At 45.8% G+C, this 18,394-nt stretch overlaps 1 non-coding gene across 1 annotated transcript; it reads left to right on the top strand.

Annotated features, from left to right (window-relative positions):
- The first annotated feature begins 17,831 nt into the window (after window positions 1-17,831).
- Trnar-ucg (transfer RNA arginine (anticodon UCG)) lies at window positions 17,832-17,904 on the top strand. Its single transcript has one exon. It is a non-coding gene; the product is annotated as a tRNA-Arg (tRNA).
- The last annotated feature ends 490 nt before the right edge of the window (window positions 17,905-18,394 follow it).

Here is an 18,394-nt window from a genome sequence, read left to right as displayed (position 1 = left end):
AGACTTCTGCCAAAAAGTAAATTTGTTAAACAGGCTGCTAAAAGAAGAAACAAAGGTGGCAAGACAGCGCTTCTGCAGTACAACGCTTAGTAACTTTATCAGGTATTCACTCCAGAAATTCTGACGTTATATCAGACACAAAGAAAACACCGCGAAACCGTCGCCTAAGGAAGAAAGCAACAAGCAGAAGCGTTTGACTTTTTTTTCCCTATTCCGTATATGCCCTTGACAATGGCATTACGCATGCTTACAGGCCAGAAAATATAGAGCAAAACGAGGCGCTAAGCGCACAAGTCGTAACCGAAGCAGGCGTGCTGTCACTATTATTAAAATTAGATTATAAGAAGTCCAGCGGCCCAGATCGAATCCCGAACTGCTTCCCGAAATGCTACTCCGAGCCTGTGAGCAAATACTTATGCCTTCTGTACAAGTCAGTTTCCGAACAATGCCTACCAGCCGAATGGAAAATTGCAAAAAATAGTGCCAGTCTAGAAATCTGGTGATAGTACTTGTCAGTCGAACTATAGGCCTATTTCTCTCACACGTATTTGTTGCAAAATTGTGGAGCATATTATATTAAAATCCGTTACTGAGTTCGTCGAGATTAACAGTGTTCACCATCACTATCAACATGGCTTGAGGGCTGGTCTGTCTACCGTTATTCAACTTGTCGAAATCCTGAATGATCTCGCTAAAGAAATTAGTGACCAGACACAAATAGATATAATTTTCCTAGACTTTTCAAAGGCCTTCGACCGTGTCTGCCATGTTAAACTTCTTCTAAAGCTTAAACATATACTAGATGGGCCAGTTTTTCGCTGGATTAACTACTATTTAACTGAGTGTCGCCAGTTTGTCCAGCTAGGAGCCAGCACTTCTGAAATTATGCCGATCCTCTCTGGAGTACCTAAGGATTCCGTTTTGGCCCCTATCCTGTTTACTTCGTTTATAAATGATATAAATTTTAAGGTTCAATCCAAGATGTTATTTGCAGATGACCGCGTCCTGTATAGAGAACTATCGAGCCAGCAAGACCAAATTAGTCTTAACAAGGATTTCGCTTTGATAGCACAATGGTGTGTGAGCTGGCAAATGGCCATCAACTTCGATAAAACAGTTGCAATGAGAGTAACTAAAAAGAAATGCAAACTTACTTTTCCGTACTGCTATGATAGTGCCATCCTTAACAGCGTCACTCCGTATAAGTACTTGGGCGTCGTCATATCGTCAGATTTAGGATGGTTAGCTCATATAGAACATGTCACAAGCAAAACGATGCGAAAGCTAATGTTTTTAAAGCGGGCCCTGCGATACTCTACAAGGGAAGCCAAGCTTTTGGCATATGTGACGATCATACGTCCTATCTTAGAATATGCGAGCGTGGCACGGTTACCATCTAGCCAAATCACAAAGCTACTCTAGAGGCTGCCAAGCGCAAAGCCGCGCGTTTTATCTGTAGCAGACGTAGACGCACAGACTCGCCTACGCTGATGCTATCAGAGATCGGCATTCACAAGCTAGTCAGTCAGGCGATGCTGTTCCGACTCAAATTTTTGTACCTCATCCTGCATAACAAAATTAAAGTGGATTCAAACACCTACGTTTCCTACAACACTTCCAGAGCAACCTGTCATAAGCATCACCTTACACTCCAACAATACTTCCGCGCCAACAATATCTTTAGCGTTTTGTTCTTTCCGCGGGCTGTTCGGGACTGGAACGCTTTAGCGGAGAAGGTGGGGACACAGCCCACCGTTCACAAACTTGTTGAGCTTGCTGACCAAACAATGCTGTCAGCAACATGTTAGCGACATTATCACTATTGCGTTTATCATTGTCCTTCTTACATGCGTATCAGAAATTTCTGATGTAACATGGTGGAAATTGTTATCAATTTTGTATATTATGCGCTTTCCTTTCTCTCTTCTTTTCTGTTTTTGTAATTTTCTTTTGCAGTGCTTCATATGTAACTGAGATACAGCGATTTCGCGTTTTTCTTTTTTCCCTTCTTGATAACATGGTCGATTATGATTATTATTTATTATCATTATTTTTTGTAACCCTAGCTAACTATACTTGTGTGAATGCGTGCACCATAATGTCTGTAGACCCTTTAAACCCACTCTTATAAAAATTTCTGGCAGGATTGACAGTATTACTAAATAAAAAAATGTACACGCTTGCCATTTCGGGAGCAAACAAAGACGAGTCGGGTTACGTCGAGCAGATGGACACGTAGGATGGAAGCAGAGTAATGAAGTTTACCTTCCGGTGGTCAGCAGTACGCCAGAAGACTACACGATTTCATCTGCTTATCTTGTAATGATGTGCCCCCCTCTACCAGACATTCTAGGTATGTAATTTTTCATAAACGCCTGCAACGTCTGCATGCAGTGGCAGCATACATTAAACTTCTTATCTCTGTAGGACGGGGTGCACGGGATCGTCTACAATATTGGCTGTGATAGTGCCTTTATGTGGCTTTGGTAAACTTTTGTGGTGCTGAAACCAATCTGCAAAGTTCTATTAACTGGTTAACCGGACTTCGCGTATATGACTTTTTTTTTGTTTTGATAGTATGCGTTTAACTGTGTAAGTATGGTAAGCGTTTTATAGAATAAACAGTAGCCAGCGGCCAAGAAGCGAGCACGAGCACCAACCACCACAATCGTCGTCTTCTTCGTTTCTCTACTGCACTCTAAAAAAAAAACAAAGAGTATGTGTGACTCTTTTCGGAGAGTTCTGACTTGCCACGTATACGACTCTCTTTAAACAGACACGGTGACTCTTTTAGTGGGTCATAGTCGGCGCGCTCTAGGAGAGTACGCTGACCCTCTGGGAAGAGTGGAAGGACTCTTATCCGAAGGATCACATTACCACTTATGAGGGAGTCAGACGATTCTTGCCGGTAACACTCATACGGGGGTCCAATGACACACGCCGAAGCGTCAAGCGACTCCAAAACTATTTTAAGTTACTCAATTGACCCATGCGCTACCTTTGCGCGACTAGTGTTGGAAATAGCGAAATATTCATTTTAAGCAAGTCCAATAATACTTGCCGTTGTTCCCAGCGACTGCAAAAAAAAAAAAAAGAATCGTTCAACTTTAGCATTATTTTGATGAAACTCGTCAAAACAACACACCTTTTCCAGCAGAGTAATTTAGAAAGCGCGAAAAGATGGTCTGTGATTTCCAATAAAGCAGTTGCGGTATTCCTTATTTACATGCTTGTTTGAGTATAGCCAACCTAAATGTGTGACTGTGACGTGCATTGTGTCATATGGTGCAAAATAAACGGCAGAAATCGGCATCATGTTTCCATATTTATTCCTTATGATTATGAATAAATCTAAAAGTGGTGACGGCTGGAAGCATCAGACTTGTGACTTATTATGTTGTCGCTCCTGATCAGCGTGAGCAGCCATGAAAAATTGTATCTGAAAAGCAGCATGTGATATTACGATGAGAAAACGGAATTGCAGTAATAATTTGCAAAACCATTCACAATAAGTGATTTACACATACATAATGAAGGCTCACAACAAAACAACAAACGCAAACAGGCATGGTAAGGAACCAATGTTTTCGCCGTTATCGTGTAAAACACAACTTGAAAATAGTAGCTTTTGCAACGCGTCACTTGGCGACAAACGTGTAGAACATGATGATGTGAGCCTCTTTAAACAACAAACAAAATTGGTTTAGGCTCCTTTGCATGGGTGCCACTAACCTCTTTTCCTACGTCGTGTTGTCCAACCAAAGGAAATGTAGGATCGACTGCCTCGTTGACAGGGTGAACGCCGCTATTGATTTTCCCATCACGAGTGGTGTGGCGCCAGATCTAAGCGACACCTTCGTTTCCCCGAGTGTGGCTGTCAACGGGAGTGAAGAGGCGGAAGAAGCGATCCGGGATTCTGGGAATAACCAACACGCACACACTGATTATTTGTATTTAAAACCACCCTTTGTTCATCACACCGTTAGTGTACGTACACACATCTGACACGTGTGTTTAGCTTCAGTAATTTCGCAACGAAAACAAATTTTCACGTAAAAGAAGGCGGAAACCTCGTTTCACAATAGGCACTGGCTATGCACGAATGAAAGCACTTCTTTTCTGAGAAATCGCTTCAAAATTTGTTTGCAGAATAAGCCCGGCTTTGCGCCGGCATATTCCAACACTCAAGCGCATCCTCCGGCAGTCAGGGACACGTCATGAGCGGTTACTGAACGCGTGTTTTACAAACGTAACCGATCCTTAAATACTCAGATAAACACATGCAAGTACGAGCGCCCGAACGACACCCAGCGCGTGCGGACGCCGTCTACGTCGAGATCAGACAAGTCATATGCTAAAATTACCGCACATAGCTCCCACAGTCATGCACACTTACTCGATTCTGTTATAACGTCAAACGTCATTGCAGCTGTAGGCAAACCACGAAAATAGCAAAATAGCAAATAGAAACGAGGGAAAAGAGTGCACGGCGACAACCGCAACAACGCGCACCATCGAAAGTCTCGAGCTTTTCACCTTACCGGCGAGGCGTGTCCAACTTGAGTGACTACCGCGTACGCGCTGGAAACATGGTACTATATCTCCATCTCCGTCTTTAAGCCAACGAAAACCATTATATATAGCGCGTCCAAGTGTTCCATACACATACTTTTTTTCACGTTCCCACACGCGGAAGCATGCTGCACACTCAATGTCGATGGAAATGCTATTATGATGTAGACTAAAGCGCATCCCAAAACGACATCTTGAACCTTCAGCAGTGCAGACACAATGTACGATCAGCAAAGAATGACCCTTGATAATTGTTTGCATCGCTCATTTCATAGGAGCTTGACAGCAACGCGCATGACGGTGTCAACTCGTTAACTGACAGTTTTAGTTGGGCATCCGCAACAGCCCCGCGGACGCAGGTTGCTGTTGGAAATGGCTGGCAGCCTACTTCCACAGAACTGCTGCAGACGCCCAGCTGAATCTGTATAATTAGTACCTACGAAAGCAGTACACTCACCGTTAACAGGTGCAAGTCGTCCGTGTCCGCAGCTCCATGAATATTCCGCCCTCCAAGCGTCACTTCATGAACGGAGCCTGGCGTCACCGCCACCGAAGATGCGCATGTTTGCTGGAACACAAAACTAGAAGACAGGCAACTGACGCAGCCCGCGCAACCAATGAAACGCATTCCAAAAAGACCGAGGAGATTGAGAGAGGAGGCAGAGGCACCGCGCCAGCCCTGCTCCGTCGGCGATCCATGGCACTACAACGGCACCGAACGGCAAAAGTGTGATATGTACGGTATGTACGGCGTATACGGCGGCGCCTTCGTCACGGAAGCCACTCGAAACGCGCTTCACGAGAGTCCAGTGACTCCTCCAGAAATGCTAACTCTCTTTTTCGGCTCCTACCTTACAAAAGGGGTCAAATGGATACCCGAAGAGAGTCACGGTGCCGTGACCCTCTTTTGACTCTTTTTGTTTCTTAAAGTGTCGTACCCGTATTTGTCTCTACAGCCACTCCCCGTGGAGAAGGAGCCATATTTTAGTATGCAGCTGAAATACGCTATATCAATAAGGTCGAGAGCTGGGCTACTTGGTGACTGATCATTATACCTATATGGTTAAGTTGCGCACTTTGGACGGAGAAAAAAGGAATAGGAAGGTCACGACACTCACTACACTCGCAACTGAATTTATTTAAGAAAAAATACTTCAATATATATACACCCAAAGAACCCCCGAGCGACACAGAAATAAATCAACCCTCAATATAAACTTATCAAAGACCAAATTTTATGCATACTCCCGTGATAGGATAACCGATGCATGTGTAAAGATGAACCAACAGTCCATGTATTCTTATCTAGGACCAAACTTTCTGCGCACACTCAAGCGATGAAAAAACCAAAACTTAACAAAACACGTGCAGCTTGTAGTGTAGCGAGTGTCGTGTCCTTCCTATTCCCTTTTTCCCCGTTCAAAGTGCGCTACTTAACCATATAGGTATAATACGCTATATCAAGATATAATTTCACAATCTGAAAATCCGGCAGATTCCACGCACTGTGGGAATCGGCGTAATGCGAAGCACTCAGCGAGGAGCTGCATACACCGCATTGTTTGTCATCGAAGCAAATCAAGGCATTCACGTTATGACGTATCGTTCACTATCGAATGTTTGTCATACATGTATGCATGTACCATATGGTACCTTAATGTAATATATGTACCTTAATGAAACGTATATTCTGGTATATGCAATTCGTGACCTGCCGTTACATATCATGACCTGCCGTTACGTCCATACATGTTATGCCACACATGACATGCATGTTATGATTTTCATGTTACCACCTCTCATTTATGCTCGTAATACAGATATGTTACGCCATACCAATTTTGGTATACATTGTGGGGGTGCTATCACCCCCTGTAAAGTCGTTTGCGCCTCATGGCCACGCGTGTCTCGCGTATTGGCCGCAGTTGGGTTTAAAAGCCGCCGAGCTGGAGTGGCGCTGTGCTCGCGCGGGTTAGGGTTAGCGCGGTGCGCCTGCAGCGCCGCCTGCGGGAAAAGCTAGTCCAGCGGACAGAAGACGGCAGCGAGCCTCCGGGCTTGGCGGTGTGCGTGGATGGTAGTGATGCAGAACTATCGATGGTACTATCGATACTATCGACAGCCGAGTCGCTATCGAACTATCGATGGTAACAAGACATATCGATAGCGCTATCGATAGTACAATCGATCCATTGCAGCTGCAACCATTGCAGCTGCAACAAGTGTGTTTTCCTACAGATACTTGTTACACTTAACAAAAGTGTGGACTAAGCGAGCTGGCTCAGGCAGACCACCAAGCACGAACCGCACGACCGTCAACGTATTCTTCACGCTGCACAAAGCTGGCACCGATGTGATCCAGTACACAGCACCAACTTGGCCTCTCACCCCCTCCACCGTGTGCGTGGTGTACAGTGAAGCAGGAGGAGCAGGCTAAAGGGCAAGAGAGAGAGAGAAGTAACTTTATTGGCACCCGTCAAATAGATGACGGGGTAGAGGCGTCAGCCTAAACCCACACTCATCCTCCCTAACCGTCGACCGGGATCCCTTGGGACGTGGCGGCGGTTAGGGCGAGACCGATGACTTGCCGTTGAGCATTTTCCTCTTCGTTGAGTAGCAAGGACTCCCAGGACTCTCTGCATCTGTCTGGCTCATCGAAGTTAGGACAGCTCCAAACCATGTGGACTAAGTCCGCTCTACCATCGCAATGCCTACACCGAGGGCTATACACCGAGGGATGCCTGTATTACTTTTCCAGAATGCTTGGCTCACACACGATAATTAAGATCAACTGCTCCTCCGTGGGGTAAAGGAAGCCGTTACATGGGGCGGGACTGTGCGGATTCAAATTTATATTGCATTTTGTGATTTCAAAATACAAGTATTAAGAACTAAGTTTGTTAATTGTATGGTGTAAATAGTTACTTTTTAATATTCATTCATTGATGGACGTATTCCGGCGGGCATTTCCACAGCGGAAATTATTTATTTATTTCGCAAAAATTAGCGCAGGTTGCACTAGGTCGCGCAAGGCTGGGTCACAACAGAGCTGGTGGGCACGTTTCAGCTTCTCTTGTTAGCCATCGGTACAGGATGCTGGGGCTGTCATTGTACAGCATGCTGGGGCCGGTTCATGATGGCGATAATTTTCTATCTAAGACGCACGGCAAACCTCTACCATAACAGCTCTGCTGTAAAAAAATGCACATAAATTAAGGGAACTGAGCATTGCTGATAGTGGGCTATCGCGAATGTCGTGGCAATATCTGGTGAACAACAGCATAACTATTCACAGCACTATAGATAGTATTATTGGTACTACCGATCATATTATCGATTGCACTATCGATAATACTATCGATAGTTGATCGATAGTAGTGCTATCGATAGTCAACTTACCTATAGTTCTGCATCACTAGTAGATGGACGTCTCTCGCAGTGGGGACGCGTTTCCCGCGGGCCCCTCGTGGTGAGTCGAGCATCGGCGACGCCGCATTCGCGGTGCTCTATATGTCTCATGTTGTCTTGTGTGGGTGTTATGTTTTCCGCGTATTGTATTAGCATCGTATAAGGTTACTTAACGTGTTACTAGATGTGTATCAGATTCGGCTGGCGGATTCGTCGTATGTAAAATCAAGTTAATAAACGTGCACATGTTGGTTGCCCGACGGCGTATACCGTCTCCGTGTGTTCCCAGAGCAATATCTCTCAGACCCCACAACATCAAGCCAGCGAAACGGCCGCGAGCCCACCATGAGTGTGCCATGTAGATTATGCGCACATGACATGCATGTCGTGATTTTCATGTTACGACCTGTCATTTATGTTCGCCATAGAGTCATGTCAAGTCATTCCATTTTTTGTATATATCAAGCTGAAGCATGCGAAACGGCCGCGAGAGCACCAAGACCGGGGAATGCAAATCATGCCGTACATGACACGAATATCATGATTTTCATATTTTGACCTGCTATTTATGTTCGATGTATGCTCATGTCACACCATACACATTTTGATGCATATCAAGTTAACGAAACGGCCGCGCGAGCACCAAGGCCGTGACGTGTAAATCATGCCGTTCATGACATGCACATAAAGATTTTCTGTTATAACCTATCATTTACGTTTTTCATAAACTTATGTCACACCATACCACTTTTGGTATATATCCTATCATCGAAACGGCCACGGGAGCATAAAGTCGTAGGCGGCTAGATAGATAGATAGATAGATAGATAGATAGATAGATAGATAGATAGATAGATAGATAGATAGATAGATAGATAGATAGATAGATAGATAGATAGATAGATAGATAGATAGATAGATAGATTCAAAGTGGCAGAAGTTCGCTAAGAAGTGCTTCGCATTTAAAAGAAAGGAACTGCAATAATTGAACCACAGATAATCACAGTCTAATTTACAGCAAGACTGTTTCCTTCAGGCAGCATTTTAACTTCACCATTTGGACACACTTCTCGCATTGAAAGCCGGTGTCATCTTCGTTCTCTTAAGGCACACACACACACACACACACACACACACACACACACACACACACACACACACACACACACACACACACACACACACACACACACACACACACACACACACACACACACACGCACGCACACACGCACACACACACACACACACACACACACCACACACACACACACACACACACACACACACACACACAAAAGCGCTTATAACGCTTGTATAGCGCTGCGATGAATCGGCATGAATTACGATCTGCATGCACAACTGGCATAACTAAAACCATTTTGTGAAATACCTAGTTCATGCCATGGCCAGCCAACCGAGGATACCACAGGGAAACCTAATACGAAACTCTTATTACACATGGGAACTGAGAAAAAGTGGCCATCATCTGCAGAGCTCATATGCGTACCTAACACTGAAACAAGAAAGTTTGTGCTGCGGGATACGAGCTGCCAATTCGTTTCTTTGAGCTCACGTTATTAAAGGGGCCCTGGAACGCTTTTTAAGCATACTCAGTAAACGCTGCCGATCGGTAGTCGAGTTTCTTGAGAACATGTGAGCTAAACGTTATAGCGCAGCACGCGGCCTCGAATTTGCAGTTAATTCTCAGTCAGCTACAAATCGCTTGCTCTTCCCTCGACAAATGATGCCATCAACCGAAATGACCGCGCAATAAACCCAAAGTCCACGGCCACTGGCTGATTTGAGCATTGTGAGCTGCATAGTTACCGCGGCCGCCGCGGGCTGCCGGGACGTGCCCGTGCGCTGTCATACTGAAAGTAAGCCGCGCATACGAAGAAAGAAAAGAAAGTGCTCAAGATCATGACGCGTGCTGACGGACGGACGTAGCTTACTGCCCCCTTGTCACCCCCCCCCCCCCCCGGTCCCCCCTTGCGTAGTTTCCTCACGCTCACTACTACGAAAGGAGAGAGAAATCGCTTAGTGTGTGTGAGAAATCCCTAATACAACAATTGTTGGAGTTTTACGTCCCAAAACCACCGTATGATTGAGCGACGCCGTAGTGGAGGGTTCCGGAAATTCTGATTATCTGGTGTCCTTCAAAGTGCACCTAAATCCAAGCACACGGGCCTCTAGCATGTCGCCTTCATCGAAATGAAGCCGCCGCGGCCGGGATTCGATCGCGCAACCTTCGGAGCAGCAGTAGAGCACCATAACCACTAGGCCACCGTGGCGGGTAAGGCAAATCCCCGTAACGCTGCTCGTACTTCACGGATTCTAAAAAAAAAAAAAATGTGGCAGTCGATTCGTGAGGCAATAAGCGCCTTTAATGAAACCATTCTATCATTACCTAAAAATTATTGCAGGGCTGCTTTAAAAGAATACTGAACAAAAATCCTGCAACGGAGATTTTCAGCCAAACTGAAAGATTGGGTGCTGAAATCGGTAGACACAACCTTCATTTCACACAGAAACTAGCGAAGAATAACGAATGTAATGCGTTTTTCACGAACAGCAGCGTCTAGCGATAGCGCCGTTACCTGGTTGAGGGGACGTTTGGTGATGTTTAATGCACCCGAAACGGGCATGCCAGCAATGCCAGCCGTCGCCCGCGTCTCAGATGAGGGTTGCAGCGTGGGCTTGTTGGTTACTCATATGAAAGGCTTTTGGTGTAGCGCGAAAGTACACACGGACACGAGAAGGCTGTGTGGTGTTCCTTTGTGCCTTCTCGTGTACGTGAGTCCTTTCGCGCTACCCCAAAACCCTTCCATACGCGTCTCAGAACCCGGTCAGTCCCCACTACGGTGCCTAGATCCACCACGAATGGCACCGGTAGGGAACAATGCTCCCGGGTGGGATAAAGCCCCTAAAGAGGGGGGCACGTCTAAGCGCTTTTGTGGAAGGGGGAGAGTGTGATGTAAAGCTGAGGTGGTCAAAGGGAAGTAGCAGGACAGGAACACGTGTACCCACCATCCGCCGCGGTGACAAGTGACGTCACAGCTCACGCTGGCGTGCAACGGCTGCACGCTGACAATCCTCCAAAAATACAGCCAACTGTTCAAAAATATGTTAAATAAACTCTGTTTATCGGAACAGTCGTGCCTTCCGAGTATAATTTCGATGTTTACGTCATTTTTTTTCGATTTTTCTTCAGTATCCATTTAAGATCCACCATTTCTAACGCTAACAACTTATTGTGCGCTTCAAACTACAAATTAAGCAAAATTTATCGATATCTCAACGATTCCTTGTTAGAAAAAAAAAGGGGGGGGGGGAAGAGGGGACATGGCTTTCAGACAAGGGAAGCTGCAACGGGGAAGGATACCAACTAGAGGTTCAAAATTAATTATTGCAAGGTCGGCGCTATACATGAGTCGCCATGTCTTAAATCTGTACCGATGCGTTCGTTTTGAGTAGTTTACATGGGGCACTATCAAAGAAGTTGCGTTTCATAATTGCGCTGTGTAAATCCGGCACAATAGTGTGATTACTACTGAGAGTGGATTTTTGGGTGTTCAAGATGTGGGTTATAGGCGCCTGAAAAAAACACCTAAATTTTCATTTTAGGCACGATAACGTCTGCAGTAGGCACGATGACCACTTTTTGGCGCACAAATTAACACAGGACGCAGGGGAAAGACACAGCGCAAAGTACTGTGTCCGTGTCCTTGTGGGGGGGGGGGGGGGGGGTGAAATCAAGAAGTTCCCAGTAATAAAACAGAAGCAGCTCGCACAAGCTATTGTTGGAGCTCATTGGGAAAGGCCATTGTTCTTCAGTGCCCATACAGCAGGATGATTATGATGGTGAGGACGATTCTTCTTCTTGTTATTATAATAATTATTTATTATTATTATTATTATTATTACTATTATTATTATTATTATTATTATTATTATTATTAGTAGTAGTAGTAGTAGTAGTAGTAGTAGTAGTAGTAGTAGTATGAAAAAAAATCTAGTGCGAAGCTATCACTTGCAGGGAGACAAGAAGCATGTGGGTTTCTATATTATTTTTTCAAAGTTAGTGGCTTTTTGTGGCTGCGGCAATTCAATAGATAGATAACGCCATTTTACTCAGGAGTAAAATGACTGTTCATCAGTTTCATTCGTCGCTCAGTGGCTGTAAAGTGCTCTTCTCCACAAAAAGCGTTACATAAAGGCGGAGCCAGCTTTACAAGCCCTGAGGAATACGTTGTTAGGGCATACATTTTATGCCCTCATTCTCACCCGAGCTGTCTTCTCAAATTAAGAGCTCATTCGCTCTCTCTCTCTCTCTCTCTCAGGCGTGCCTAGCATTCCGGAATGACAGAGCCTCCTTATACGTCACGCTGCCAAGTAAAGCGGTTGTTACATTGAAGAAGCAATCTCGTCTTGTCGAAATATCTGTATCAAAGACGTCTCTTCTTCGCCTGCTAGTGATTACTTCATGCCTCAATACTTTCACATGAAGCATTTCTTTTGCTTGGTTACACCAGAAATCTTTTAGGTGTCGGTCAATTTGCCATCTGGTATCACAAATAGCCTTTTGAATAGTGTGAGCATAATGCTTATCCTAATTAGCTTGAAATTATTGCACTTCTATACCCAGCCATTTTGACTAGTGCTTACGTTTTTTTTTTCTTACATATAGTGCCTGAGTAAAAGACTATCAGGTTTATACAAGACGTTCTATGACATTCGAATGTTTCCTTGTAAGAAATCAATCGTAGTCGTTTGAACAAGATATAATTGGGTAGAAGGGTTCGCGTCTTCAAGAAACGCGATATGCACTCGACCATTCTCTCCTGTCACACTTTGCGTTTAAGTACACTGCAGGCAAGTAGATTTTCCAGAGATATTCGAAATGATGTGCTTCGCGCCATACCGACACATTCTATAAAAATTTTGGCTGCACACATGAAGTCAAACTGCAGAATGATAAAGTAAATAATAACCAATAAAAATAGTAACAGACGAGCCATTTAACGAAAACGCGGTTACCAACTGAAATTACGTGAGGTGCAGCGCAAACAAGGTGCGCAAGACGACTCGGAAGACGAAGAGACTATTAACAAATGATGGTATATTTTATATGTTAGGTACGTATAATATTATGGTACAACATGAAGAAAAAACACCAAAATTATGATTTTGTTTCAGCAAATTTAGCCGCCACAGGCTACTGCCGCGAAACAAACGGGATTAAATTTTGTTTTCACTGAGAAGCATTTCGCTTCCCATTTGGAGCTAAGGTCGAACGCGAAGAAAAAGACGCGAACGTTGCGTGAGATCATGGTCAGCCACCTTTATTTTTGACAACTTTTTATATATCGTAAAATAGAGGTTTCTGTATTTGCTATTATTCGCGATACCCGTGACAGTTTGGAGGAGGTTTGTGGTACAAGACGAGCTGTACAACGGAGCTCCTCTTGCCGCTTCGGCTGTTCCATGATTGCAGACGAGGCTGCGACTACACCAGCATGGACACGACTACAATATCGATTGACCTTACACATCCAAACGACCCAGAAACGTTGTGCTGCACTGACGATGTCGACGTGGAAGATTGGCTTTCCTATTACGGTTGCGTCATTGCACATAATAGTTCGGACCTGAGGCTCATGCTGGCGAACGTCTTGTTCTGCCTAAAATGCATGACAAAGGTGTGGTTCGAGAACCACAAGGAGCAGTTTGGAAGTTGGAACAACTTATCTCTGATACAACGGGCTGGATGACGCTTGGAGAGAGTGTGACTGAAGAGATCGGAAATGAGAGACCTCGACCCGGAAGTTCAAGTTCCGCGGCTTCGCAGCTTGCAGGTGGTCGGCACGTTTTCTTTTTCTGCTTTCTGCGAAAATGCTTCCCTTTTGTGCCGTGAATTCCACAAGTAGGCCGGACATGTTTTCTGGAAATAATTTCCACGCGTACGCGCAACCTACACTATATGCAATCTGCAATATGCGCAACGAAAAACTGAAGCTGTACCGCTGGAAATTTAGCATGCAACAACCCGCAGCATCACAGTTTGTGGCAGCGCCTTGAGCGTAATTAAGTGAACGACAGTCGAAGGAACTGCGCGCGCCTTCAGGACCCTCGCATTTTATATATCAGCCGTTGTATCGATGCTCCACATTAACTCAATCGAGCAAAAGCAAGAATAAGCGGCATTGAAAATTTCCCGCAAATTTCTTCGAAACACCCAGGGGTGGAAATAACAATGATTAAAAATCTCTGGGGTTTTACGTCCTAAAAGCACGATATTTATAAGACACGCCGTAGTGGAGGGCTGCTGATTAACTTCGACCACCTGGGGTTCTTTAACGCGCACCTCAATATAAGTACACGAATGTTCTTGCATTTCGCCCCCATCGAAATACGGCCGCTGTGGCCGGGAATCGAAGCCGCGCCCTCGAGCTTTCAGGAGTCGAAAGGTAGCCGCAAATAAAGAGCTGTCCACCCGCGCTCAGGCGACCACTGTACCGTACATAGCATGTGTACATTCAAGACGAGTTGGCTCTCTGTCGTAAAGTCGGCAGCGTCACCAATGCGGAGTCAGTCAAGATAGAAGAGATGAAGCAACACGTATCATGCGGCACAAATACACGCGCGCCTTGTTTGAACTGCATCCATGCGCTCGGACGGCGCATAGAAAGCCCCGCTCGCTGAACAGTACGCAGCCGGGGTTTACTACTCCCATGTAAACTACCTCTGAGATACTCTAGTTGTTGGTTGTGTTTTCTGCTCAACTACGCAATAACAGAACAAACTGTGCATGAATACTTTTTGTGAACAAAATACGCGTCATCAAGAGCACAATTTTCTTAAAGGGGCCCTTCAACACTTTCTCAGGTAATCATCGAATGACTTCAATAAAGGAGTTTATTGCCTCGCGAATCGACTGCCGCAGAAATTTTTCGAATCCGTCAAGTACGAGCGGAGTTATAGCGATTTGTTGCACGCTTGCAAGAAAGCAAGAAGGTATACGTCCGTTCGTCAGCGCGCTTCATCACCTTGAGCACGTTCGTTTCTTTTTTTTTTTTTGGCATCCCTCAGCGGCCGCGTTAACTAGGCAGCTCGCGATGCTCAAATCAGGCAATGGCCGTGGAGGTTGGGTTCATGGCGCGGTCATTTGGGTTTATGGCAACATTGGTCGAGGGAAGATCGAGCGATTTCTAGCTGGCTTTGAGAATTAATTGTAGATTCCAGGCGGCGTGCCGCGCTGATATGTTTGACCCACATGCTCTGAGGAGCTTCGACTACCGATCGGCAGCGTTTTCTGACCATGCTCAAAAAGTGTTGCATGGCCCCTTCCCGGAGTTTCTTGTTTAGTACGCCTGCTTGGCCAGTCTCGCAGTCATGAGTAATATGGAGAGGAGAGAAGACTATATCAACGCCGACCCGTTTGCCAACTTTTCGTTAGGTTATGACTGGTTAGGTGGAGATGCATCCCAACAACCACTCTTAAGAGCGGACAGATATTATGGCAGAAGAGAAGTATGCCCGATTACACGGATAATTGACGGCTTCCAACAATTTACCGCCTTCCATCAGGTCATCGGGCGAAGTGGTCGTGACCTTAACGCAGTGGCGGTAGTCACGCGGTTCGCGGATGGAAAATGGTCACTGTGTGACCATTTGCCATCCACGATTGGTCCGCAATGGATGAAGAACCGGAGTCACGTGCCACAGTCAGTTACGTTTCGTGGCTGGTCTGAACGTGCACGCGCGACTTTAAACTGGTCATAGATGCTCTGTTTTAATTTTCTATCACTTTCCCGCCCCGCAGGCGTTCAATAATTTGCTGACACCATCGCCACCGAGCGACCTGCGCACCGCGCTTGTTTGTTTACCACGCCGAAACCTAGTGGAAATCCCTTTGAATATGTCCCACACCCTCGCAAGCGCATTCACACTCTTGTGCGTTTTCCGCAACGCTGATGTTTTCTCTCGAGCAAGTCAGCACATTGATATTCGTGGCGCGTTTTCACAGCTCTGACGCTTTGCTGTCGGTTTCATCTCGTGCGTACACCACCGAGGAGCGAGAGCTACGCCACCACTGGCGACGCTGTTGATTATTCTCATAGTCAACAGTTCGACTCCGCCGGTACCCCACCACTCGACATAATACTAACTGATTTCACTCGCGTTTACTGCTAAGTCCACGCTGACTGTTTAGTAAACAGAGCGGATAGACTGTGTACATCGTCGCTGTAAAACGATCTTCAAACAGAGTCACTTACGTGTCCAAATCAACAGGACGACGCTAAGCACGAGTCCAACATCTCCAAGAAACCACAGGAGAGTGCATCTTGTACGCAGATGCATCTCCGTCTCAGACCGGCGAGGGCTTTCGAACGGGAATAGCTTCCGAAGGACTATCACTGTCATGGGGCTTCCATCATAACATCAGGATGCAATGCATGACCGAAATCACGGCCATAGTAGAGGCAGTTACCATACCCAACCCAAATGCCCGTTGTTTACTGATACGCACAGATAGCCAAGCAGCCTGTTGAGCCTTCGCGACAGGTGACATTCCAGACACGCATTACAGCACACTAACGAAGCACTTAGATGCCCACCCTTCGTTACATGTTCGAATACAGTGGATACTTGGTCACTCGGGTATCAGAGGGAATGAAGTGGCACACGCCATGTCCCGTGTAAGTCTCCCGGGCCCTCCCCTGTGGTGGCCGGATTCTCTGAAGCGAACCTAATTACTTGCTATGGCGCGTTTAAACAGGTGCGAACGATTAGACGAGATGCGCAACAACAGCAGAGTTTATCCCGATCCACCTCACTCCATGACGTGACGCGAGGCAGCCCTGGTAAGTCGTGCCCAAACTCACTCTTTGATGACACCCCACATTCAACACTACATACAAGGCAAGGACGGGTATCCTGCCTGCGTGGCATGCGGTGGCTACCCGGATAACGCTCGCGTTCTGTGGGATTGTCCGGGTGGCCGTGCAGCTATGGGCGAGAGCCTTAAACACATACCTCCCAGTCTAAGACCTGCGACCCTGGAGGAGTGGCTGGCGGACTCCTCCCCAGACATCATGAACGCACTACTCGGACATTTGAAACTTTTAGGCCTGTCTGATGGCTAAAAAGGCTAAGCCTTGCCTTTTTTTTATTAGTGGACCCGGACTGGGGTTCGTTTATTTTTAATAAAGTTGTTCTCTCTCTCTGTTCAAATCACGACACATGATTTCCAGATTCAAGCACTTGCTTCTCTATTTTAAATCCTTATTAATTTACTTAAAGCGAGCTCATTCTAAATTACTGGAGTATGACTATGTGCACTCGCTCAGAGGAATTAGGGGTGGATGGATGGATGAAAAAACTTTATTTTGGTCCCTCGGAACCCGCTCTAGCACGTTCCGGGCCGCTCCCACGTCGGAACAGAAATACAAGGTCTCTCTGCTGCTTCGCGGGCCCGTTGGACTGCCCATAGCTGTTCTTGAAGTCCGGAGCTGGTAATAGCAGCCTCCCATTTTGACGGCGTGATGACTTCGCCGCCGCGTAACGCTGGGCACCGCCAGAGCATATGTTCTATATTTGGTATATCGCGCATAATGAACATGCATTAGTTGGCTGTATTTAGGGACCATAAAATATCTAAGCATGTTGCTGATTATTTAGCTCCTTTAGAATGTGACGATGGGTGCTCGGATACGGCCATATTTACGGTTCGTTTAATTATGTGTGAACGGGTGCAACCTCGTACTCTGACTTATTTAAGAATAAAACGAAAACGATTAACTCTGCGCATAAACTAAGCCTCTGTTAGGCAATGCCGCAGCGAAGCATCCGTCCGCGTGGCCTAATGGATAAGGCGTCTGACTTCGGATCAGGAGATTGCAGGTTCGAGTCCTGTCGCGGACGACTTTTTTTTTTTAATGTTACATTAACATTGTCATGTCTGCGGACAGGCCATACTTCAAGAGTGCGCCAGTGCTTCACAGATGCCGCAGCGATAGCAGTAAACTTAATTTGCACCAAACTAATTCAGCAAACATTGCCTCCTTTTCAGGTGGTACGTTAAAGGGACACTAAAGAGCAAAACGATTTTTCTCGCATTAGTAAAGTAGTCTTCCACGATACCAAAAAGGCCACGCTTGCTGCGAGAAGACGCTTGATAAGCGAGAAAACACGCAAAAAGAAAATACAGGTGGCGACGCTACCTTGGAATTCCCGCACCATTTGCCGCGACGTCACATATTTTTGACGGCGCCTGCTTGGGCCTGCGTAGTTCCTAACCGGTTAAATCGAAGTACATTGTCCACTGAGGGGGCCAGAGACTTGACATAACGAGTTTGTGGAAATTTCGTCGGGCCAGTGGCGCCAAAATACGTTAAATGCTCTTTGAAATGTT

The sequence above is a fragment of the Rhipicephalus sanguineus genome, chromosome 1, assembly GCF_013339695.2.
Source record: "Rhipicephalus sanguineus isolate Rsan-2018 chromosome 1, BIME_Rsan_1.4, whole genome shotgun sequence".
Taxonomy (NCBI): domain Eukaryota; kingdom Metazoa; phylum Arthropoda; class Arachnida; order Ixodida; family Ixodidae; genus Rhipicephalus; species Rhipicephalus sanguineus.
This window is presented reverse-complemented; position numbering and strand designations above follow the sequence as displayed.